We start from the raw sequence: 27173 nt of genomic DNA, 5'->3' as shown, positions 1-27173 counted from the left end.
ATCAGGGAGACCAGGCATCAAGGTTATTCTTCACAGAAGCCAGAGGGCACAACACCACTGAATCCAGATCAGGGGGATCTCACTTTACCATTCACCCTTCATCCTCTGACTCTTCTGACATCGGTCATATACCATCAAGGGTTGTGTCAAGTCCTTGCTCCGAGGTAGGGACTATGGCAGCTCCATGGTGCCACAGAGGTGCGACATGGGTGCAGGGCTGGGCTGGAGGAGCTTTTGACTTGGTACTGAGGGAATCCAGCTCATGGGTAGTCGCCCCTTTGGGGCCATTACCTTGCCAATCCTGAGTAAGAACACCTCCAGACTCCAGCTCCTGGCCACCTGCAGCTGAGGCCCCCAGCCAGGAGGACCAGAGGCTGGGGATTTTCACTGCAGCCCATAGGGGTCATAAGTGTTAAAAGTGGCTGCTGGGGTAGGGTAAAGTGCTTGGTTTGGCACATACTAGAACCTCCATAAAAAGCCAGCGTGGTGACCAGAGCCCGTAATCCCAGCAATGGAGAGGTGGAGGCAGAAGGCTCCTCGGGGCTTGCTGGCCCAGCCAACCTGGCCTACTTGGAGAGCTCCAGGCTAATGAGGACCCTTGCTCACAAAGTGAGGTGAGTAGTTCCCGAGGAACGACACCTAAGATTGACCCTTGGCCTCTCCATGCACACACATACATAGGCACCTGGACATATATGAACTTGCCTGTATCCCCCACTCCCCCACCCACACACAGACATACACACACAAAACCCCATGGCTCTTGTCAGGGTCTGTTTAGGGGTTCCCTCTTACACAGTACCTGGAGCTGACCCCATGGTACAGACTGGTGCCAGGTATCTTGGCCACTACTGTGAGAGGTGACTGCTGTGAGTGCTAGCTTCAGGGAGTATAGTGGGCAGACTGGATGCCTAGCTTGTGTGCCATGTTCCAGGCAGAGCCCAGAGCCCTTGGCTTTAATGCTGCCATCGTCCTGGTCCCTGGCCTGCATGGAGCTATCTCCTGCTAAGGGAGAAAGGAATAAGGGCTTCAAGAAGATGGGTGAGGATAGAGTGGCATCTTTTATCCATGGCAGTGGGTGAGGCCTGAGCCATTGGCTCTTCCAGCAATGTTAGGGCCACTGGGTAGGCGGAGACAGCCACACTGAGTGAGGCTTTCAGGGCCTCGTGTGCCAGCTGCCTGGACCACAGCAAGGCTGGGAGCGGAGGTGGCCATGTCAGGGGCTGGGGGAGACAGAAGTGATGGTACCTGGACGGAGGGTTAAGTCTCCCCACATAAGCTCTGCAGACATCTGGTGGCAAAGATGTGTCCCAGGGCCCCACATTCCTGTCATAGGGTCAGAGGAATAATCCACAGCCAGAACGTGGGGGCAGACGGCATGGCCGTTCTCTACCAGGGTTTGCTGCCTCTCCAGCACGCCCTCTGTCGGCTAGAAGAGCGGCAGCAGAAGCCTGGACCCTCAACCAGGTGCCCAGGTGGTTGTGGGGATGGAAGGATGCTCTGTGACAGGCGTGGGCCCCGGGGCCTGGCAAGCCTGATTTGGGATTTTACCCAGAGTGCCCCAGCAGGCCAGCCCCATCAACCCAAGCTGTACCTCAGCATGAAAGGGCTCCCTAGACCAGTGATTCTCAACCTTCCTAGTGCTGCGACCCTCCCAGACAGTTCCTCATGTTGTGGTGACCCCCAACCATAAAATTATTCTTATTGATACTTCCTAACTGTAATTTTGCTACTGTTATGCATCATAATGTAAATATTTTTGGACACAGAAGTTTGCCAAAGGGGTCGCAACCCACAAGTTGAGAACTGCTGCCCTGGAGGAACAGGAAGCATAGACAGACAGACACATAGATGATAGATAAAAGGAAAAAAAAGGTCTCTATGGATCTACATGCAGTTAATGGTTGCTGAGAGAGGGACATTTTCTTCAGTGGTGTGGTGTTGTGGAACATTATTTTAACTAGGTAAAGATTGTTACATTTGTTTACGCTGCGGAATATTAGTTTAACTGTGTAAAGATGTGTTACTTTTGTTTCTGCTGCATTTGTTTAATTATGTAAAGGTGTGTTGCATTTGTTTCACCTTGCCTGCCTAAGGCACCTGATTGGTCTAATAAAGTGCTGAACGGCCAATAGCTGGGTAGACAAAGGATAGGTGGGGCTGACCGGTAGAGAGAGAATAAGTAGGGGGAGAAATCTAGGCTTGAGGGGAATGAAAGACAAATGAGAGGAGGAGGGATGAGAGAATCAGGGACACACCCGGGTCCAGAAGCCACCAGCCAGCAGACATGAGAAGCAGTGAGAGCAAGGTATACAGAAGAAAGACAGGTAAAAAGCCCCGAGGCACAAGGTAGATAAAGAGAAACAGGTTCATTTGAGTTAAAAGAGCTAGCCAGAAACGAGCCTAAGCTAGGCCGAGCATTCAGACCTAATAATAAGTCACGATTTGGGAGCTGGTTGGTGGCCTAAAAGAAAAAGCCTGGGAGAGGGCAGCCATGGGTGAGTTATGCTCCTGAAAACAATCCCAATGATACCCATTGATTTTCATCAAAGAAAGTAAGTAGAGGGAGGCTAGCTGAGAAGAGAAAGAGGTCCAGTGGGCATGGAAGCAGAGAGGATAAGAGGAGGCATCATCAAAATATATTACACACGTGTATGAAGATATCAAAAGAAAACCCATTATTATTATAATGGATATATGCTAATAAACCTTTTTAGAAAGAGATTTATTGGATTGGCTTACAGTAAAGGGGCTGGGTAGTCCAATAGTGACCTTCTACATTCTGGAGAGGCAGAGAGCTCAGTCCCGGCAGCAGAACACCTGAGCAGACCCAACCCAAGGCTGAAAGCTTGGGCCCTCCCAGGAAAGGGGCTGATGTGGAGTACACAGTGAGGGGCTGAGGAAGCTGGAGTCCGATGGCAGCAGGTGGCAGCAGTGATTCGTAAACTCCTCAGGACAGAAAAAGACTTTATCAGCTTATACCACCTTCCTCGCCTGAGCCCTTTCAGAGCTTGAAGGTGTCGCCCCTGTTCAAGGCAGGGCATTCCTCCACTCCTTGTCACTGTCCTGAATGTCAGTCCTCTCTGAAAGGACTCCACAGATCCACAGGTGTAAGTCTTAGGCCAGTCTCCCAGCTTTTTAAAAAAAATAAATATGAGTGTTTGCCTACATGTATATATGTAGAGAGGCCAGAAGAGGATGTTGGATCTCCTGGAACTGGAGTTACAGATGGTTGTGAGCTACTGTGTGGGTGCTGGGAACTGAACCCTGGTCCTCAGCAAGTGCTTTTAACCCTGAGGCATTGCTCCAGCCCCCTAAGGATTTCTTAACTCAGTCTGGTTGACAACCAGAGAAATTGTCACAAAGGGACCCATGTCACCCTTGTGATGCTCCAACTCCCTGGCACTTTCCCCCAGATGGAGGCTTCAGAATCAAAACCTCATGAATAGGAATCTATAAGCTACCACCTCCCACTTTGCCTCGGCTGCAAAGGTTCAAACCTGTGAGCTCTGTGGCCAGCATTCTTTCCTCTTTCCTCCTGGCTTCTGTTTTAAATACTCATCCTGTGGCATCTTTGTTGCTTCCAAAGTAACTCTTACTCCGCCCTCTCAGATTGTCTGTCCCTCTGACTTATCCATGCCCCTTTCCTTTAAAATTCCACCCCCTTCCAGAAGCCAGTTGCATGTGCCTGGGGAATACTCAACTCCAAGCCCAGAGCCCCTGTGCCTACTCATCTTGGAGTCAGGGTCCTCTGCTGTCCAAGTTTCTTGGGAGGCTGAGAGAATGGAGGAATTTTAAATGGCAAAGACCTGTTCCCTGCAGGCCTTGCATGGCAGGGACAGCATCATTTCTGTAATCTCTGTCTCTTTCTCTGGTGTGAGTGGTTCTGCACATGCATGCGTGGGCACACGTACGTAGAGGCTAAGGTTGATGTCAACGCTGGGCATCTTCCTCTGTCACTCTTCATTTTCTTTTCTAGGACAAATTCCCTCACTGGACCCAGAGCTCACTGATTTGGCTAGCCCAACTCTTGTTTTGTTTAGATGGGTCGGGGGAGGGTCTTATTTAGCCCAGGGTAGCCTCAAACTTGCTACATAGTTGAGGGTGACCTTGAACTCAGGGTCATCCAGGCTCTATTGCCCTAGTGTGGAGATTACAGATGTACACCACCCTGCTGTGCTTAGCCTGTTCATTGATGGTTTCATTCATCTTTTCTAGTGGCCTGGACCCTCCTGTTCAGTGGCCCCCTCTCATCAGGGAGTGGACCTGTGTTCTGGGATGTTGAGGGATGTGAAGGGTTATGGTAGAGGGCCTTCTGGGAGACCATTCAGGGAGCCCATGGCCTCTTTGCCAAGTGGGTATGGCCACGAGTGCACCTACCTGATATGGAGAATGGGCCTCTGTACCCAGGACTGGTGCCCTACCCACCCTTGCTGCAGAGTCCCAGGCATCTGTGGAGGCAAAGCAGAGAATCTAGTCTGTCTTCCCCCCAAAAACCCAGGACCCTGTACATTTCAAGCAAGTACTCTGCCACCGAGGCACACCCTCAGGCCTTTAAAAAGATTCAGTTCTGAGGTAGTGCCTGACTATGTAGCTCAGGCTGGATCTTCCTGCTTTGGGATCCTAAGTGTTGGGATTCCAGGCATGTGCCACCACAGCCAACTCCAGTCGGCTTTTCATCTAAACGATACTTTGAAAAGTGAGACAGACAACATTTGAAGGGAAATTAACAGAAAATTCTAGAAACAAGGCACCTAGCCAGAGTGAGTCTGTACCCCCAAATAATGGCTATATATGGAGGTAAGGAGCTGGTGCCTAGCCCAGTACTTATGAGACAAGGCTCAGGACCCCAACAGCATGCTGAGAGGCAGGGCTGGCCAGGACTTCATGCCTGGGGACTCTAGAGTGTGGGTGTCCTGTGGGATCCACTGAGGGCCAGGAGAGAAGGGCACCCATAGAAGCTATAATCACGAGTGTGTGACCCAGAGTGTCCTGGCCCCTTAACAGACATGGTGGCCAAATCGGGGTCCCAGAGCACCCCTACTAGAACAGGTACCTTCAGACCAAACACCATACTGGGGCAGGGGCAGCACTTTATCTTACGAGGTCAGACAGTCAGAGTGGATGGATGAATACAGCCAGTTTCTTCCAGCTGAGACCCGCCATTTTTCTTTATAATTGTCCATGCAGGAAGTGGTCTTTGAAGTTTGGTGAATGGAATAGGGAGGGAGGGAGGAAGGGAAGGATGAGAGATGGGGGCAGAAAGAATATGACTCAGGGCAGGAGCCATGGAACAAGGAGACCTGTGAGTCCTCAGGCAGGACATCTGTACGCTACCACCCTCACCCCAGGGTACAGTGTCCAAATTCCCATGGATCCAGCGGCTGGACATGTTCCTCTCGGATGAGGAACTGGCCAGGACTGAAGTCAGTTCTCCTTAGATTAGGGCTGGGCTGCTTCCCTTGGTCTTCTGTACTGTGTCCAGGCTGAGAAGTGACCCAAATCCTCCGATGGGATGGCGCTCAGGGGTTCGGGCAAGCGAATAGATGGAAAGACAGAACAGTGACCAGCACCCCTCTCCCCACATCCAGCTTCCACGTCCCAGACCCCACGCATGGCTGACTGACTGGGGAGGGCTCAGGGCTCAGGCTGCCTCTGCAGCCCTGCAGCCTCCCAGTCCACAGTCCACACAGGCCCCACCCGCCCTGGGCAGCAGCTGCTTCCGGCCAGACAAGCAGACAATGTGCTGGCGGGTGGCCCGGGGCCAGGACCATCCATCCCCCAGCAACACAGGAAGACAGAGCACAGAAGAGGAGCCACTGTGTCCCCGAGTGAACCCACTGCCCGGGCACAGTGATTTAGATTCCAGGAGGAGGAGCCTCAAGGGTGAATCAAATCAAACTGATTCCTCCAGCCTTGAACCCTGGCACAGTGCCTGGGAGATGGAGGGGAGTAGAGGAGGTCAGAAATCTTGGCTTTGTCTTTCTTCTCTTTTCTCAGACCCTGCAAGCCTTCCCTACCACAGGGCCCTTGCACGGCCATGCCCTCTGCACTTTATCTAGGGCTGTTGAAATTGCGCCATCCAGGTCTACTCCAGCGGCCTCACTCTGGTCCACATTCTTCTCCTCCCTGCTTAAGTCCCTTCTGCCCAGGCATTCTTGTCCAAGGGCTGCCTGTCGCTTCTACCGGGCCCTCCCCTCCTCTGTCCCTGCCCACCTGCCTGGCACGGGCACCTCCTGAGCCCACACAGCACATTTCACAGTGCTTGCTCTTTTGTTGCCCTCTTCATCCTTCAGAAACACCTGGAAGGACAGAAGCTGCCCAGGAAGGTCTTAGCACAAAACCCGTGCGCTGCTGGGCGGTGGTGGCACACTTCTTTAATCTCAGCACTCGGGAGGCAGAGCCAGGAGGATCTCTGTGAGTTTGAGGCCAGCCTGGTCTACAGAGTGAGTTCCAGGACAGGCACCAAAACTACACAGAGAAACCCTGTCTCGAAAAACAAAAACAAAACAAAACAGACAGACAGACAAAAAAACCCAAAACAACAACAACAAAAAACATACGTGTACTTAGTAGGTTCCCACAGAAGACAGATAGATTGCTGAATAAGTGCACTTAGTAGGTCCTCACAGAGGGCTGATAGATTGCTGAATAAGTTGGTTCCGGCAGCTTCCAGGATGTTCTGGGCTCTCCCTGGCAGGCCCGCCCTACCCAGTGGGGTCCGTCCATCTTTGCCATTTTGGTCCTGGCCTCTTAGATGTGAGGATGGCTGGAAGGTCTCGCCTCAAACCCTGGCGATGAACTCTCAAGGAAAGAATGCACCCCACTTGCCTGGCCTTACAAAGAATTGAAGCACAGTGAGATACCACTTCCCACATACTAGGATGTTACAATAACAATAGCAAATGATACAACGATAATAAAACACAATGAGAAAGAAAAGAAGCTAGCAGGGGGGAGGGTGGAGAACCACGCTCACACGGTGGCTGCAAGACCGTGAAATGGCCATGCCAGGAAGCCCCTCAGAAAGGGCAACATGGAACACTACTATGTGGCCAGCAAGCCCACTTCCAAACCTGAGTCCTGGAGAGGTAACAGTAGGGGCCAGATCAGACTCCTGAGTACCAGAGCTCACAGATGCCCAAAGGGCCTAGGTGAGGGGAATGTCCAGAGACAAATGCATGGATGACCATTCTACACAGTCCCTAGGTAGCCACCTGGGGGCTGGGTTGGCTGCTGCTGTTCCCATTCCAGCACCCTGAACCTCAGGGGTAGTGCCGTAGCTTGTAGACCCCTCAGCCCCCAAGAACTGTAGCTTCAAATACTCGCCCTACCAGTATTCGTGGGGATCCAGCCCTGTTCCTGAAATCACATCCCTGCTTGGGTCTTTGCAGGCCAGCACTAACGTGGTCCCCATGAGTCATCCCTAGAGCCCTCAGGTAGGCACCATGACAGAGAGGCAAAGGCTTTGATGGCCACACAGCCTTTTGTGACAGCCAGGCCCTCAAGACTCCAGAATCTGCACTCGTTACCCTGCCTCAGGAATGTGGGCTCCAGCTCCATGGCCTGCCTGCTCCATGGCCAGGACCTAGTGTGCCTGTTCCCTGCTGCAGAGTGCCCTCTGGTGGAGCTATTGGGAGTTGTCAGGCCATAGAGAAGAAATCCAGAACAGATTCATGAAGGTCAAGGACATGTGGAGGGCCGCAGGGTAGAAGCTGGCCAGGAGCTAGAGCTGCCTGAATCATCCATCCAACCCTCTCTATAACTTCCATGGAAAATGGGTCCAAGCTGTGGGTCTTTCCCAGATGTGGGGAGGACAGATCCAGCTTGCAAACTGGACTCCACAGAAGACACTGCCACCCATCTCATTCTCAAAAGCACCACCACTGCCAACAATGTCTTCCCCATCGCCGACATCATCACCATCACCACATCATCACCACCACTGCCATCATTACCATCACCATCATCACCCATCTGTCACCACCATCGCCACCATCACCTTAACACTTGACAGTATTTAAACTCACATAGGAAACAAACCTGTGGGAATCCTTACAAAGGCATTTACAGAAAGGTTTTACTGAGTAGAAGACCCACCTTGCATGTGTGTGACACCATTCCATGGGCCACAGACCTAGACTGAATGTGACCAGCTTCCTCATGTTCTTGCTATCATGCCTTCCTTGTCAGGATGGACTATAGCCCTTCTTCAACTACAAGCCTGTGATGATTTGAATAATAATGGCCCCCACAGGCTCATACATTTGAATGCTTAATCACCAGTGAGTGGAACTCTTTGAAAGGATTAGAAGGATGAGGAGGTGTTGTAGTTGGTAGGTTTCTCCGGTCCTGCCTGGCCCCGTAGCCACTCAGACCCAAGTCCACACACAGAGGCTTATATTATTTACCACTGCTTGGCCATTAGCTCAGGCTTATTACTGATTACTTATTACTAGCTCTTACACTTAAATTAACCCATAATTCTTATCTATATTTAGCCAGGTGGCTTGTTAACTTTTCTCGGTTCTGCCTTGTCATCTTGCTTCCTCTGTGTCTGGCTAGTGACTCCTGACTCAGCCTTCCTCTTCCCAGCATTCTCCTTGTCTGCTTGCCCTGCCTATACTTCCTGCCTGGCTACTGGCCAATTAGCATTTTATTAAACCAGTGTACAAGAGCATTATCTCACAGCATTTCTCCTTTTCTGTCTAGTCAAAAAGGAAGATTTTTAATTTTAACATAGTAAAATTACATATAATAGAACAGTTATCAAGCAAGAATTATATCTATGACAGATGTTCTATTTGTATTTGGTAAAATTAAAGAAAATATTCTATCATCTATCCTATTTGTGAGTCTAAAGTTTCATATCTAATTTACTTTTATCATAACCAAGGAAAATTATAACTATAACTATTTAGTCTTCAACTACATCAGAGACCCCAGAAGGATATAATAATACCTAAGTAAACAGGAAGTACACTGTAAGCAACTTCCAAAATTCAAGAATGACAGAGACAGCTGGCTGCCTGGACAATCACCCAAAGTTCTTCTGCAACGTTGGGGCATCCATATCCAGCCTACAGGCCTAGAGTTTTTTTAGTCACTTCTCCCTGTGTCCTATAGAATATCTGGCAGTCTCCTCTGCAAAGCAGGAACCTTAAGGACCATCTCATCTTGCAAAGTTTAGTAGTCACCTTCCTATGGGTCCTACATGTCCAGTAGATACAACATTTTGTCAATCAGTCCAGGCAAGGACAATTTCTTGCTCAAATGACCATTTTTGCCAAGAAGAAGATAAACTCCATATGGAGTGTCTTTGATGCCCATCATCTTCCTTGAAGATGCAATTGGTACTGCCAGGAGCAGATGTGTCTCATTGTCCAGAAAAGTCTAAGTTTTTAAAACATTTTAAATGCCATATTCTATAAGTCTTTGAAGTGTTTGAAGATTACCTATCTAATTGAAATATATCTATGTACACCTAAAAAACTTAACTAACATGATTATAAGTTTAATTATCATAGATGACTAATAATCTGAATTTCTTAATTATACATTACAATTTCAAATGAGCTGCACAAACATAATACCTTAAACAAGAGTAGAAATATACATAGAGTAAAACAATTAACTTTAAATTTGAAATAAACTAAAATCTATAGCAATTTTAAATAAGTTGTTGCTCTTTAAAAGTGGATTCAATAATCTACCCTTTCACCCTATCATATCTATATCATATCCCCCTTTTTTCTTTTAGAAAGATATTGACTATGACCAATAACAATTTGTAACCAATTTCTAACAAAGACAAATATCCATAATTCAGTTTTTGAGAATGTGGGTGTAGTTTTCTAGGCTACTTCCTACTGATTGTGGGCACTGGTAGTCTTATGAGGACACAAAGACAATTTTAGGATTATGGTCAAGTCCTGACTGGAGTAGTCTGTGATGCTGTGTTCTCTGAGCCAGTTGCCTTGAAGTTGATTTTGGATGTTGGATCATTTAGGCCATGGTGTCATCAGCGACCTTTCAGAGGATCTTGGCTGATCAAACCATATTAGCCTGGAAGCAATCCATAGGTTCTCATCTCCTGTGGAAACAAAAGCAGAACCTCTTTTCCAAAGCAATGTATCCTTAGACACAAATTTTGAAGTCAAGATACCTTTAAAAAATATATATATTGGTTTAACTCAGCAGCTTTTACAATCAAATATCTTTCTGCAGTTAAAAAGCCCAATGACAACACAATCCAGATTCTCTATGTAATATTCATCTTTACGCGGCTTATTTCTTATATTACTTTTACTGTCTCTTTAAAGACTTTATTTATTTATTTACTTATTTATTTATTTTGGTTTTTCGAGACAGGGTTTCTCTGTGTAGCTTTGTGCCTTTCCTGGAACTCACTCTGTAGCCCAGGCTGGCCTTGAACTCACAGAGATCTGCCTGGCTCTGCCTCCCGAGTGCTGGGATTAAAGGCATGCGCCACCACTGCCTGGCAAGACTTTATTTTTTAAAACTATTTTTTATAGCCGGGCGGTGGTGGCGCACACCTTTAATCCCAGCACTCGGGAGGCAGAGCCAGGCGGATCTCTGTGAGTTCGAGGCCAGCCTGGGCTACCAAGTGAGTTCCAGGAAAGGCGCAAAGCTACACAAAGAAACCCTGTCTCGAAAAACCAAAAAAAAAAAAACAAAAAAAACAAAAAAACAAAAAAAAACCTATTTTTTATATAACTGTCTACATTCCCTTTTCTCTCTCTTCCAAGCCTACATAGGTTTTTACACACACTGTAAACAGTTGAGAGTTTTATTCCATCTGAACCTGTCTTATTGTGAATCTATAATCCTTCTCTGACCAGGAGAGATTTTAAACTGTTAAACTGCATGGCTAGGACAAAAAGTGGCAGCCTTGGCTGCTGACCTCACCTCAGTTTCCCAATATGGCAGTGGTACATTTACCGCCAGCTCTGGGAACCATGCTCACCACCAAGTCTGGGAAGCAGTGGGTCTGTGCCTCCATCAAGGAGCTGAAGCCCAGAAACCTTTTTTTTCTCCTTTGGTCTGTACTAGCAAAAGCTACATCCACCATGCAGTGCACTGCATGGCTTGGAGACACCTCTGTATCTCTGTGTACCTCGACGCCATGCTGTGGCTCAAGCCCACATACCACGAACCTGCCATAGTGTAGCTCATGGCTTGTCTGAGAGACACATTCAGGAAGCTGTTTTTAGCTCCAGTTTAGAATCTTTTTATTACGTTCTCTCAAGTTTTAGGTGGAAACTCGAGCCAACACATTGGGTAGCAAAATGTAGTTGAAAGTTTTCTCTGGGCAGGACCTGAGAAACCTTCTGACTACAAGGTGTGGCCTTGTTTGAGGAAGTGTGCCACTGCAGGTGGGCTTTGAGGCTTCAAAAGCCCATGCCAGGCTTAGGCTTGCTCTCTCTTCTTGTATAATATTAGCAGGACCAGCCTTAATATTATACATCCTAGAGGCCCAGAAGAGAGAACTACTAGCGGCGAGGATTATTTTCAGGAAATAGAATCTCAGCACACTGAGCTCTATAGTCCACTTGATTTAATTCTTCTGGCATAACATCCTATATACACAGCTTCAGTTCTGTTCTTGTGCCTAGCTCCTTTCTTGCCTGATTTCTCTATTACTCCCTCTAAGTTCTATCTTAATTCTCTCGTCTTAATTCTGCCTCAACTAGGTCCTTTTCATCTTGTTCTTACCCAGCTAGTACTTTCCCATCTGGCTCTTCCTCATCTTCCATCTCATTCCTCTAGTACTCTCTTCTAGTCTTTCAATCTAGTTCTTCCCCATCTCAGTTTGTTCCTCTCAAGTTCTTACCCATCTAGTTCTTCCATTCTCTTTTCTCTTCTCCATCCTCGTGCCCTGGAAGTCCTGGTATATAAAGCCAGGCTTCCAGGGTCAAACAGAGGGGTGATAAGAATCACATTGAGAAGCAATAACCATTAATTATCATTTGCAACCTCAAAGGGAAGTGACCAATGGGGAAATGAATTAACTAAAGGCTAAATTCGAGTAATTTATCTAAGGAAAATATCTAAGAAGAGGGAATCTTATATGCTCAACTATAGTCTTAAACGTGATTAGTAGAAAATGTTAAGAATCTATATGTTGTTAGGTCAATGGGAGAAAATAAAACTGTCTTCTTTTTTCCTGTGGCTCCTATCTGTCCAAGCTATCTGCCATTTTTCTGCAGGGTGGGGGAAAGTGTGCTCAGTCGCTAGGCAACCTGTGTAAGTTAGATGCCTCTGGTGATAGTTAAAGGGAGATCTGGAACTAAAGGTAAGGTTTGGGAAAGGAACAGATAGCCTGGATACTTAAGTCTGTTCTAGAGAGTACAGAGGTATCTCTGCTAAGGTACTTTCCTCCAACTGGGGATGGACCTGGCCAGATGCTGCCAGTGATGATAATTACTGGGAGGCTTGGACTGGGGTTCTGGCTGAGCATAGCTGTCAGCACAGAAAATTATCCAAGTATTCCTAGAAGTGGTTAGGTAAGGAATTAGAGGTCTATAAAGTTAGTAAGGCTATAAGAAAGGAGGGTCCGAGCTGAATTTCATAAAACTATTACTTAATGTCCACCTGACCTAGGTGGTGTCTCCTTGTGGAATTTACCTTAAATCAGGAGACTTTCATGTGGACTGTTATTACTGCTAGTCCTTGAAAGTGGCCAAGGCAGATATCTGATTCCAGAGAAAGCCGTTCCTGAGGCTGTTCTCTAAATACCTGGAATGTGTATGTCCAGAGAGTGATCAGTCCACACTGTTAGCCCTTCTTGTGGAAAAGTCAATTGGGAAAACTATGAAGGCACACATGATTTTCATAACAGAAGACAGCTGATATATAACAAGCCAAGTAACACCAAAGGCTCCTTGGAATTTAGCTTCCTCTGGAGGAATTCCCTGATTCCTCCAGGTAGTGACTTTGCCATAACCAGCTGAGTTCTTATGATATATTCCTGCGGCTTGCAGCACTCTCTCTGACTACAGATCAGGATGTAGCTCTCAGCTACTGCTCCAGCACCTGCATGCATGCTGCCATGCTCCCCACCAATGGACTAAACCTCTGAAACCGTAAGCAAGCTCCTAATTAAATGCTTTCTCTTCTAAGAGTTACTTTGGTCATGGCATCTCTGAACAGTAATATTAAGACAAAAGAGACCCTTCATGTTTACCTCCTCTGCCACATGCTTCCATTGCCAAAACATTCTGCCGGAGTGTATAGAGGCAAGCAAGGGCTAAACCCTCTGAATGTGTGAGCAAAAATATTTCTTCCTCTTTTAAGTTGTTTATATCAGGTGTTTTATGACACCAACGAGAAACGTGACTAATAAAACTATCATCACACATCACCATCATACATCCTCACCATCACTATCATCACCAGAACACATCATCAGACATCACTATCATCACCATCATTATCATACATCATCACCATCATCACACACACATCATCACATCAAACATCATTATCATCACAAATCATCACATTACACATCATCACCATCATCATACATCATCACACATCATACATCATCACACATCACCATCATACATCCTCACCATCACTATCACCACCAGAACACATCATCAGACATCACTATCATCACCAGAACACATCATCAGACATCACTATCACCACCAGAACATATCATCAGACATCACTATCATCACCATCATTACCACACATTACCACATCATACATCATCACCATCATCACACACACATCATCACATCAAACATCATTATCATCACATTACACATCATCACATCATGCATCATCACCATCATCATACATCATCACACATCACCATCATACATCCTCACCATCACTATCATCACCAGAACACATCATCAGACATCACCATCACCACCAGAACACATCATCAGACATCACTATCATCACCATCACTATCACATATCACCATATCACACATCATCACCATCATCAAACATCATCATCACATCATCACCATCACAAATCATCACATCACACATAATCACATCATGCATCATCACCATCATCACACATCATCACCATCATATATCATCACACATCACCACCATTACCATCACACATCATCACACATCACCACCACCACCACTGTCACCATCATCCATCATCTCTATCACCATGACTACTACTGTCATCACTATCACTGTGATTAGTCAAGCTTCTCTCAAAGAGCAGAACCAGTAGAACGTGTATTGGCTATAAAGGAGAGTTACTGGATTGACTTTCAAGAAAGAGCCTGGATGATGGTTCATCCATGGCCATCTGCATTCAGGAGAACCAGAAAACCCAGTAGCTGCTCAGCCGGAGAAGCTGGGAACTTCAGAACAAGGTGGGTCAAGGATACAGTCCCAGACTGAGACTGAAGATCTGGAAGTTCCCTGGTCGATGGTAGAGTCTGTACTGAAAGAGTGAAGAAGTCGGAGTCTGCTATCATGGGCAATGGCAGCCACAAGAAACACACTCGCCCGAGAAGGATGCACTGGTTGGCTTCCTCATTTCCCACTTTATTCCATCCAGGCCCCTAGCCTATAGGATAGTGCTGCCTACATTCAGGGTAGGTATTTCCCCCTCAATTGCTGCTCCACATATTAATCATCTCTGGAAACACCCAGAAATGTGCTTTGCTCACTCCCTACTATTCCAGTTTCATCTCTGCTGCTGTGATAAATTATCCTGACAAAAAGCAACTTACAGGAGGAATGCATTACAATTCCAGGTCACAGTCCATCCTTACAGGGAAGTCAGGGAGAAGGAACTGGAAGCAGCTGGTCACACCGCACTCACACATAAGAGCAGATAGAATGAATGTGCGCATGACCCCTTGTGCTCAGGTTCCTTTCTACACTTACATGGGCCAGATCCCTTGCCTAGGGGATGGTGCTGCCCACAGTGGGCTGGATGTCCCACATCAGTTAACAATTAGGACAGTCTTGCGCAGACATATTTACAGATTAATCTGATCTAAATGATCCCACATTGAGACTCTCTCCCAAGTGATTCTAGGTTGTGTCAAATTGACATCATGACACCTAGTCACCTCTCAGTTAAGTTGCTTTATTGATACTAACCATTATAATCACCATCCCCTACCTTCACAACCCCCCTCACCTCCACCATCTCTATCACCACCATCAGTATCATCCTCACTACTACAATCACCACCACTAGAGGCCAGCAGTGGGCAGCACACAGCACCCTAGCCATGCTGTGTCTCTCACATACACTGGAGGCAGGTATCTCTCTGACTCAACGGGAGAGTCAAACAAGGTATTGTATAGATGGCCACCATCCCCAAGGCTTCCTAGGGCTTCAGAAGGGCTGAGATGGGAAGAGGGCAGTGGGGTGTGGAGATAAGGGCAGACCGTCGAAGGCTGCTTTGGTAGGGTTCTCAGGGGGGGATGGTGCCTCCAGCTCTGTGGAGGGTGCTCTGGACAATGTGCCAAGAAACAAAGAATAAAAGACCCTGGGGATGTCTTCATGGTTTGAAGGGACAGGAAACGGGTCCAAGTAAGAGGTTTTTGCGCTGCTGGGTGCCCCCAGGGAAGTATGCAGGGGCCCTGTGGGGGGCAGGGCAGCCTTTGCTGCCCATTTGCAAGTCACAAGACCAAAGCTGCTCAGTGGAGGTCATTCACCAACACTGGAGTGAAGCTGAGACCTACGTCCTCTGTACTGGCCAAGCTCCCCTTTATCCTGTCCCTCCCAGGAAGACTTGTCCAGTCAGCAGGCCTGACTCGCTCTCCGGGGCTCAGGCAGAAGTTCAGGTGAAGGAGAGAGACTACCCTGTCCCTAGCCATGTGCACCTCCTTGGGGCTGGCACTGCCCCGGCTTTTGTCAGTTTCTATGGCATCTCCAAAGGGCAAAGGCTCTGGTTCTCTGTGGCCACAGCCAGCATGGCCTATAAGAAACGCAGGGCTCTTTTCCCTCCCTCCCATGTGGTCCTTACAGGCTGGGGACCAGGCCCCTAGCCTACATGAGTAAGAACTCTCCCCCGAAAAGCCGGAAGCTTGTCCATACTCCCCACTGAAGAGGAGGGCAGCCCTTCTGAGAGAGTCTTCCCCAGCCTCCTCCAGTCAGGGGCATGGTAGACAGTGTGAGCTTCAAAGGTCTGCATCCATTTGTTCTGATTAGAAAACATCCAACAGGAAAGGCCCTTAAGATAGCTGCTTGGGTCAGAGGGAGCTGGTCAACAGAAGATGTATCACTCACTTTAATGGCTGGAGAGAGAGCTTTGTGGTTAAGAACACTGGCTGCTCTTCCAGGCGACCTGCGTTCAATTTCCAGCTCCCATAAGGCTGCTCCCAAGTGTCTCTAACACCAGTCTCTGGAGATCGATGCCCTCTTCTGGCCTCCATGGACACTGCATACACATTGTACACAGATATACATGCAGGCAGAACACACACACACACACACACACACACACACACACATCCCACAGTCACACACACATATATACACACATGCACACACACACACCACACAGTCACACACACATATATACACACATGCACACACACAAACACACATGCACACACACACACACACACACACACACACACACACACTTGACCGAAGAGGCATGAAACACACATGAATGTCAACAGAGTCAAGGAGAAAGTGCTAGCATTGGGCCATGAGCTGCACCCCACCCCCACAAGGTCCATGTTGATAGCACTGACCCCAGTAGTCAGAGATGACAGAGGAGGATGGTGTCACTCTGCTCCCTCAGTGCTTCGGCAGGGGACTCAGAGGTCCCCAGCAGGGAAGTCTAAGAATAGCCATCCACAGGCTGCCTGACACCCAGGACCTTGACTTCAAGGAGAGTTGTAGGGTACAGAGAAGTGGATATTTTCCATGTATGCCCCCGTATCTGCCTCCCATCCTTCTCTGTAACAGCTCCAGTTCCCACTGGGTTTACCATGCTCAGCTAGAAGGGGGCATATTCCAAACAGGCTTACAGCTCGGTGTGGCCACTTGGTCAACTTCTAGCCACCGAGAAGTGAAAGTGTCGGGGACATTTCGGAGTGAAGAGAGGCTGTCCTTCTGCTTACTGGGGGCTCTCTAGGGAAACAGCATGGACACCTCACTAAAGGGATGTATTAGAGGCTTACATGGCAGGGCCAGGGTAGGCCATCTATGGCCATCTGCAACCTGAGAGGTTGGGGAACCCATGAAGCTGGATGCCTCAGCCACAGCCTTGTGGCTGACGCCACAGACTGGAGAACTTTCTTGAGAGCTTCTGGTCTTCAGTTAACGTTGGGAGGCCAAAGAAGCTGGGTTCTGATGGCAATGAAGGAAGGTGGCATCATCATCATCATCATCAACAGCAGCAGCAGCAGCAGCAGCAGCAGCAGCAGCAGCAGGGTAGATGCACCCATCAGTAGGAAGCAGAGGCAGGCAGGCAGCACTACATTTCTCTCAAACTTCTTCATAGTTGGGCCACTGCCACAGGGGCTGCTCACGCTCGAGGGTATTCTACTTTCAGTTAATGCTCCCTGGAAGTACCCTCCCAGACCTTCCTCAGGCACATCTCTTAGTTCCTTTCATATCCAGTCAGGTTGACAACCAAGAGTAACTGCACACCTTCTTTGGCCCTTACTTCATCCAACATCCTGGAAGGCAGATGTGATGGAGGAACTCTCTTGTGGCCATTTTGAACTCTGAAGTGATTAGCTCTCCATGTTCAGGATGGCAACTGAGTCCTTGAGGATGTGTGTAGCCATCAGGACAGGAGCTGACAGGGCTTCAGAGTGTCCTGGACTACATACAGGAGCTGGGACTATCTATCTGCTCTGGGCTGGGAGCTAAGAGGAGCCCATGGGAACATGATAAAGGGCAGAGAAGGGTGTCAGGGGTGGAAGGACACAGGGCCACAGTGGGGACAGCATCTAAGAAAGAAGGCAAGCTGCCAAACTGCTGTGGAACAGTAGTTAAAGATGTGTTACATTCTTTCATGCCGTGGAATATCTGTTTAATAATGCAAAGATGGGTTGTATTCTTTTATGTTGCATTTGCTTAACTCTGTAAAGCTGTGTTACTTTGCCAGTCTAAAACATCTGATTGGTCTACTAAAGAGCTGAATGGCCAATAGCAGGGCAGGAGAGAGAGATGGGCAGGGCTGGCAGGCAGAGAGAGTAAATAGGAGAGGAAGAAAGAAGAGGGAGGAGTGAGAAAAGAAGAAGAGGAGGACAGCAGGGGCCAGCCAGCCAGTCACACAGCCAGCCATGGAGTAAGAAGAAAAGAAAGGTATACAGAATAAGAAAGGTAAAAGCCCAGAAGCAAAACATCGAAGATGAGAAATGAGATAATTAGGGAAAAACTGGCTAGAAATAAGCCAAGGTGAGGATGTGCATTCATAAGAAAGAATATGTCTCTGTGTATTTATTTGGGAGCTGGGAGCTGGGTGGCAGGTCCCCAAAGAATAAAAACAAAAACAAAAACAAAAAACTATACCAGATAACCTCCAGAATGTATTGTTCCCCCCTGGGTCACCTAGTGCAGCTGGTCCTAGCCAGCAGGTGAACCTAGACTCCAACTCGCAGCCTCCCTTGAAGCTAGGTGTGGCCCAAACAGAGTTGGCATCAGTGGGATGCCAGAGGTGCAAGGGGGTGTCACTTGCTTTCTTGGATGTCTACATGCAACTGGAAAGTTGGCGATGTCTAAGCCCTGGCACGAGCCTGGTCACCAGGGTATGTATTGGGCATACACAGTTGATCCGGGTCCCCCAGCCTGAAAACACTTTATAGCTTAGACCAGTGACTCTCAACAGTGCAGTTCCATCTCCGAGGAAGATATTTGGCAAGTACACAGACACTTGGGTGTCATGCCTCACAGAAGGGGCTACAAGTATGTATGGTAAGAGGAAGTCAGGACCCTGCTGAATGACACAGGACACAAAACAGAACCATCCAGCAAAAATGTTCTGGGTGCTATGAGAAATCCATCTCGAATAGGTAGCTGAGTGCTGTGTGGGTGCCCAGGCGCTGGGCACTCAGGTCTTGACTGCTCAACCAGTCATTGGATGATAGCATTTCTAGGTGGTGGACACTGGATGGGAAGGAGTGTCTCCAGTTCCAGGTGGTGGATACCTGTGGGGGAGGGGTGTCTCCAGAATGCTCAGGTCTTTTTTTTTTTTTTTTTCTTTTTTGAGACAGGGTTTCTCCGTGTAGCTTTGGTTCCTGTCCTGGATCTCGCTCTGTAGAACAGGCTGGCCTCAAACTCACAGAGATCCACCTGGCTCTGCCTCCCGAATGCAGGGATCAAAGGTGTGCACCACCACCACCTGGCTGTGTACCCATTTCTTTCCTCTAAGGAGCCATCTTAATCTACTTTCTATTACTGTGATAAAGACCATGACAAAAAGCAACCTGGAAGGGGGAAGACATTGTTTGGCTTCCGGGTCGCAGGCAATCTCTTCGGGGAAGTCGGGGCAGGAGCTCAAGCAGGGCAGGAACTTGCAGGCAGGAACTGAAAACTTGGGCCATGAGGAGCGGGGCTTACTGGTTTGCTCAACTAGCTTTTATAAACACAACCCAGGACCACATGCCCCACTTCCAGGAGGCACAGCCCACAGAGGGCTGGACCTTCCCATATCTATTATTAATCAAGAAAATGCTCCACAGGCTTACCCACAGTCCAGTGTGATGAAGACATTTTCTCAACTGAGGTTCCCTCTTCCCAGATGGCACTAGCTTGTGTCAAGTTGATAGACAAACAACACCGGAGCCCAGTAGGCGATTAAAAGCATGTTCTCCAGGGCTGAGCTGGGCTGGGAGGGGCTTTTGTTCCTTTGCAACCCATACACACACAGTGTCTCCATGGCAGCCGTCACTAGCAAGGGGAGGGAATGGAAGGGTGGGACCTAGTCACCTTTGCCAAGGAGGAGGAAATCAAGGATTGGGGGTCTGAGCTGAGCATCACTAACTTTAGGAGCAAGGAGCCATGGCAGACATACTCCTGTATCAAGATAGGTCATGCCTGGTGGGCCCTGTGTCCTCACACTCAGCACATCCCAGTGCCCTGGTCTGCATTACAGTAGAAGAAAGAGAGACCTCTCAGTTCATGCCAGATCAGGCTGGACCAGGGTTCAGGATTAGGATACAGTAGACAATGGCCTGCCCTCTGCTCTCGGTCCTCTGGGCCTGAGAAGGGACTTCCGTTGGAAACACAGGGCATCTGTTTTAAAGGGGCAGCAGATCTGTGTACAGGGCACCCCCTGGTGGCCATGTCCACACAGTGCAGGGGTGCCGGCTCCTGAAGATTGCCATCCTAGCCAGGGGCTGGCTCCCTCTCCTGCTCTTGGCCTGTCAAACTCCTGGGCTTGCTCTGTGGGAGGCTCATAGTACCTCAAGAACCAGTACCTCTGCCTGTGTATCCCAGTGAAGGCTCCTCAACTTTCACTCCCTATCTTTCCCTAGAGGCTCTGCCCTTCGCCTTATAGGGGTTGGAGCAGGACACACACATGCAGGCAGACACGTACACACACACAAACACACACACACACACACACACACACACACACACACACACACACACACACACACACACACACACTCATGCATAGGATAGGGCAGCTGTCCAAGCTGCCAGGAGCTAGAAGGTGACTTGGAACTATTAGTCATTGATGTCATGGTCCAGGTTCCTTCCTAATCAGGTTTTGTCTCCAGACCCCTGCCCACTAGTATGAATATAGGACCTCCCCTCCCCCACTTCTGAGGCATGATCCCAGAACCTGGCTTGTCAGGTAAGCAGGGGGAACTTCATCCAGGGTCCACTTCTGATGTCCATCTCTCTCTCCAGAAATCTTCAGTAGCTCTCCTGTGCCAGAAAACGAAGTTCCCACTCCGCAGCCTGGCATGCAGGCCATGTCTGGAGGCCGGCCTCTTTCCTAAGTCGTGTCTCATGCCAGGGGCCATTGCTTACACCATCTTGGGGTTTGAGTTTCTGTTTCCTTCTCTGAGTGTCCAAACCCTGCCACATTGGTTTTATATTTACCACAAAGTGTGTGGCTTCTAACCACTGCCCCATCAGGAGTCCAGCCTGGCATGCTGGGGGTTGGTATGGAGTGGGTGGGTGGGCTTCCAGGCTAGTCCTGGCTGCAGGCACAGAACTCTGTTCATTGCTATGGGAGGGCTGAGGTTCCCACTTTCCCTGCAGGTTTCCAACAGCTTTCAATCTCTAGAGGCCCTGAGCCTTCTCTCTAGGAGGCCGCGCCTCCTCAAGGCTGCTGTCAGTCAAGCTCTCCTGCCTCCTGGATCTTCCCCACAGCCCCTCCAGCTACAGCTGCTGAAAATCTAGCTTTTATGAGCTTGGGGACTCAGACTCAGCCTGGGAGGGTAAGCTCTGATGGAGTCAAAAGACTGTGACTTTACATGCGCCTGTCTTATAGGCTACCACAGTCTTGGGCACTATTGGAACCAGGGCAGGGCATCTTGAAGAACCTACCACACGTCCTCCTTCTGTTCCTGCCCCCATCTGCCTCAGTCCCTGTGGGGATCACCCAGTCCTCCCCTGCAATGCCTTACTACTGACCTCTGGCTGTCCTTAGTGTCCCTCCTCTCACTGGACTGGGGTTCCCAGCAGCGGCTGCAGGGACTTCCCCTCTGCTTCTGCCCCATGAAGAGGTTGAGTGACATGGTGGCCTAGCTCTCTGCTTGACAGGCAGGGGTGACAATCCGATTTCTACGGCTGTGATAACACACCATGACCAAAAGCCACTTGGGGAGGAAAGGATTTGTTTGGCTTACACATCCCGGTCACACCCATCCCTGAGGGAAGTCAGGGCAGGAACTCAAGGCAGGAACTGAAGCAGAAGCCATGGAGGAACTCTGTTTGTTTGCTCCCCCATGGTTTCCTCAGCCTGCTTCTTACACCACCTGAAACCACCTGCCCAGGGGCGGCACTGCTCACAGGGAACCGGGCTCTCCCACATCAATTGTGACTCAAGAAAATGCGCCACAGGCGTACCCACGGGTCAGTCTGATAGGGACATTTTCTCCGTGGAGGTTCCTTCTTCCGAAATGACTCCGGCTTGTGTCAAGTTGGCATATACTACCCCAGCCATTGGCCCCGCCCACCACTCTCTCCTTCTGTTCTTTCATCTGTCTGCCTGAGCTTAGTGGTACCAGCTGCTCATCTAGGGCCAGGGCATACTCAGGGGACCTGGAGCTGGAGCTGCTGAATTTTAGGAAATGTCAGTGACCACATCACTCACATGACCGTCACAGGCTACCACACAGAAGCTGGGGTAGGGGCGGGGGCAGCAACAACCAGGTGTGACTGATGCTAGTGATGTGGTGATTAACCTCAGGGTTCGGGGGAGTTGGGTCAGGTCCCCCTCTTTCCAACCTGGACCACTGCAGGTCACACGTGCCTGCTGCTTCCTGCAAAATCATTCATTCACCCCTCCGTTCATTCAAATAATCACTTAATAGAACACTTACTCTATGCCTCCAGGATAGAGCAGTAAACAAGACATTGTAACGGTCCCTGTGAAGCTTATATGCCAAGGGAAGCCAGACAGATAACACAATGACATCTTTCTTCAAAAGGAGTATCCAGTGTCATATTAAAGAATACCAACGGGTATATTTGAGGGGGAAGGATGTGGAGGGAGGGAGGGCTCTGATATGGACTGCTTAGCAGAGGACAGAACCAGATAGAACCAGAGAGAGAATGCAGCTGGAAGGGACAGCATGTACAAAGGTCCTGGGGCAGAAACTGGTTTGGAGTGTCCAAGCAACACAGAGGACAGAGATGTTAGGAGAGATGGAGGTGGGCTTTTATGCAGTTACTTTATGCATCCATCTGCTCCTCAGTATTCCAGGTCCGTGCCTGGCCTAGACTGGACTCGCAGCACCCAGCTATGATTGACAAATGACTACAGAGTGTGGGGATAAGGGAAAACTTGTTTCGTGGTGTCTTGTGAGGACTCAGAGGAGCTGCGCAGGCAAGGATCCCAGCACACAGCTGTGGTGGTATTGTGTTCCCCAAAATATTGTGCACTCTAATAAACTTATCTGGGATCAGAGAACAGAACAGTCACAATATTAAACATAGAGGATAGGCAGTGGTAGCACACACCTTTAATCCTAGCATTCCAGAAGCAGAGATCCGCGTGGATCTATGTGAGTTCAAAGCCACACTGGAAACAGCCAGACATGGTGACTCATGCCTTTAATCTCAGGAAGTGATGGCAGAAAGCAGAAAGGTATATAAGGCGTGAGGACCAGGAACTAGGGCTGGTTAAACTTTTAGGCTTTTGAGCAGTAGTTCAGCTGAGATCTATTTGGATGAGGACTCAGAGGCTTCCAGTCTGAGGAAACAGGATCAGCTGAGGAACTGGCGAGGTGAGGTGGCTGTGGCTTGTTCTGCTTCTCTGATCTTCCAGCATTGGCCCCAAACTTGGCTCCTGGTTTGTTTTATTAATAAGACTCTTTAAGATTCATGCTACACACAGCGCCTGTCAACTAAATATGAGCTGCATTACCTTTCATATGCCCTCACCTCCACAGCCCAACCCTGGGAGACCATCCCCAAGCACTTCTTGCGAGGGTCCCAGAGAAATCAGTTACTTGAGGAGAATTCTGGTTTCTTCACTTTTATTTTAGGTCTGGGGTGGTTATCCAGGATTGACGAGTTCCTGAGAACTTTCAGTGCTTAAAACTATCTGCCAGTCATGGTGGCATATACCTTTAATCCCCGTACTCAAGAGGCAGAGGTTGCCAGGTCTCTGTGAATTCAAGGCCATTCTGCTATACATAGCAAGTTCTAGGACAGCCAAGGCTATGTAGAGAGACCCTATCTCAAAAACAAAAGAAAAACAAAACAAAACAAAAACCCAACCAAACGAAAACAAACCAACAAAAAACCTGGGAGTGTCCCAGGCAAAGTACCTATACTTAATTCATCTTTATAGCTCACAGTGGTTCACATGGGGATGACTTCCTGCATCCTCCTGCAACAAATCCATCCAGGAATTCATCCATCCATCATTTAACTACCTACTCATCCATCCATCCATGTATCCATCATCCATCCATCCATCCACCCACCCATGTGTCTATTCATCCACATACCCATTCATACATCAACCATCCATCCAATCACCCACCTGCCCATAATTTCTCAATCACCACATTCATGTACCCATCTACCCACCTATCTACCCATTCATTCATCCTTGCATGCACACATCCATCTATGTCTCACCTACCTATCCACCCATGTATTATTTCATCCATCTATGCATGTACCCTTACATGCATCCATCTACCCACCTACCCGTCCATCCATCTATCCATCCATCCATTCCCTACTCATCTATGCTAGCTAGTTTTATGTCAGCTTGACACAAGCTAGAGACATTTGAGAAAAGGGAAATTCAATTGAGAAAACACCCCCACCAGATTGGCCTATGGGGTGTTTTCTTGGCTGATGACTAATGTTAACCCAGATCACTGTGAGCTGTGCCATCCCTGGGCTGGTGATCCTGGTTGTTATAAGAAGTCAGGATGAGCAAGCCTTGGGAAGCGAACCAGTAAGCATCCTTCTTCCAGGGCTTCTGTTTCTGCTTCTGCTTCAGTTCCTGAATCCAGGTTCCTGCCCCGACTTCCTTTGATGATGAACTGTGATGTGGAACTCTAAGCTGAAATAAATCCTTTGCTCCTCAAGTTGCTTTTGGTTATGGTGTTTTATCCCAATAATAGAAACTGTAAGGAAGACAGAAATTGGTATCAGGAGTCGGGTATTGCTCTGACAGACCTGACCATGTTGTTTTGGGAAAAATTGTGGAGGTGTTTGGAACTTTAGGCTGTAAAAGTCATTGAGTGCTCAGAGCTCGGTTGCAGGAACTTGGAACACAATGCACACTGAGAGCAATACAGACAATGGAAGTCTGGCTTGTGATGTTTCAGAGGGAAACGACGGCTCTATCAAGGCCATTTATGTGATATTTTGGATTAAGAACCACTAAAGTAAAACATTTGCTTTGCTAGGACATTTGGTGCTGGTCAGTTGGAGCTGAAGAATCAGTTGTGATTAAGAGACCAGCATCACTGAAGACAAATTTTCTGGGAAATATTTCCTCAAGGTCAGTACACAGAAGCTGTGGTCCAGACGAGCTAAAGCTGTACTTTGTGCTGGTAGCTGAACTTGATAATGTGTAAGAGTCTCCCAAGAGGTACTAGCTTTGAAGGCATGAAGGGGCTTGGCACCATGAGAGACCAGGAGAGGCCATAAATTCATCCATGCCTGCATCCATCTACCCACCCATCCACACATCAGCACATGCCTCAGTTGAAGTAAAGCCCCAAGATTGAGGGGGTCGTGGAGAATTGAGGCTTGGCATCATGTGGTAGAGTCACAGTCCCAGATGAGAACCCAGGAAAGGACATTGGTAAAAGTGCAGCCCAGTTGCCAAGGAGACCCCAGCTTTTTGGAGATGCCAGTATCACAGGATGACCACCAAGGACAGCAACAGCTGTGGAGTGGAGCCGGTCGGAGTTTAAGAGACACACAGCGGTGTATGCTGTGGATGGAGTTTAAGAGACAAGCGGTGTATGCTGTGGATGGAGTTTAAGAGACAAGCGGTGTATGCTGTGGATGGAGTTTAAGAGACAAGCAGTGTATGCTGTGGACGGCAGAGCCAGAGAAGTGTCACGGTCAGCTGGCTTTTGGAGGCCAGAGGATCGTGCGTGGGTCCCAGATGTCAAGCACTTTACACTATTGGACTTTGGTTTCCTTTAATTTGATCATGCCTGTGCCCGATTCTCCCCTCTTAGAGTAAGTATTTAGCTTGGTTTTTGATTTTACAGAAGCCTGCAGTTACTGGATATTTTAGAGAAACTTTGGAATTTTAGAGATACTTTGCATATTTTAGAGAGACTTTGAACTTTTAAAGAAATCTTGGATAATCGTCTAAAGAGACTGAACTTGTAACGTGTTTGAATTTTTAAAGACCGTGGAACCTTTCAGAATTAGAATGTTTACCAGGCATGGTGGTGCACACCTTTAATCCCAACACTCAGAATGTAGAGGCAGGTAGATCTCTGTGAGATCAAGGCCAGCCAGGGCTACATAAAGAGACTCTGTCTCAAACAGATACAAAAACAAAGTTGGAGTGTTTTATATTGTGGTATTAATATTATGCCACCTTAGGGACATGAGAAAGGGAAAATTCTAGTCAAACAGTGATGCGTTTTTGTGTCAAGCTGAAAAGGGACCGACTGTGGTGGCTTGTTTTATGTTACCTTGACACAAGTTAGAGTCCTTTTGGAAGAGGGAACTTCAATGGAGAAAATGCCCCCCACCAGACTGGCCTGTGGGCAAGCTGATGGAGCCTTTTCTTGGTGGATGATTGCTGTCGGAGGACCCAGCTCACCGAAGGCAGTACCTGTATACTCCTGGGCTGGTGGTCCTAGGTGCTATAAGAAAGCAGGCTGAGCAAGCCAAGGGAAGCAAGCCCCCTTCTGCTTCAGTTCCTACCTCTTTCCTGCCTTGAATTCCTGCCCTGATTTCCTTCCATGATTGACTGTGATGTGCTACTGTAAGCTGAAATAAACTTTGCCAAGATGATTTTTGAGTGTGGTGTTTTATCACAACAATAGAAACCCCACATAAGACACTATCCATTTATGAATGTAAGCATTGTCCATCACTCCTATCCACCTACCCATGCATCCATGTACCCATCCATGCACCTACCTCTCAATCCATTCATCCATGCACCTACCTCTCAATCCATTCATCCATGCATTCATGTATGCATACATCTACTCATGCATCATCTACCCACATACCCATTCATCCAGACATGCATCCACCTATCACTGTTTACTCATTTGAAGGTGGTGGACACATCAGAATAACACCATGGCGCATAGGAATGAAGAGGAGGAGGAAGAAGAGGAGGAGGAGTATTTCCAGGTTGAAGATGTTGAATGCCTGAAGTCATACAGGCAAGAATAGCTCAGCCTGGCTGAACCCACAGATAACCAGGCCCTCCAGCTGTCCTGGCTCTGGAGACTTAGGTCTTCTTCATACCAATCCCAACCTAGCCCTGTGGAGAGAAGCTCCCCACCACCACAAAAGTTAGTCTCCACCTTGTCCCACAAATAGTTGTG

At 48.2% G+C, this 27173-nt stretch overlaps 1 long non-coding RNA gene across 2 annotated transcripts in view; it reads right to left on the bottom strand.

Annotated features, from left to right (window-relative positions):
• Positions 1-2716: 2716 nt before the first annotated feature.
• Positions 2717-27173, bottom strand: part of LOC128116902 (uncharacterized) — a 40652-nt gene continuing 16195 nt past the window's right edge. The window contains exons 3-5 of one of the 2 annotated variants that reach the window (XR_008220620.1): positions 10723-24761; positions 4381-10522; positions 2717-3134 (exon numbers count right to left, since the gene is read on the bottom strand). This is a non-coding gene — a long non-coding RNA (uncharacterized LOC128116902). Of the gene's footprint in view, positions 10523-10722; positions 24762-27173 lie in introns of both variants that reach the window. The other variant, XR_008220619.1, reaches the window with a different exon arrangement.

Source organism: Peromyscus californicus, unplaced genomic scaffold (genome assembly GCF_007827085.1).
Source record: "Peromyscus californicus insignis strain IS unplaced genomic scaffold, ASM782708v3 Scaffold_20__1_contigs__length_68692818, whole genome shotgun sequence".
NCBI classification, from domain to species: domain Eukaryota; kingdom Metazoa; phylum Chordata; class Mammalia; order Rodentia; family Cricetidae; genus Peromyscus; species Peromyscus californicus.
Note: the sequence above shows the minus strand (reverse complement) of the source record. Positions and strands in the feature narration are given on the sequence as shown.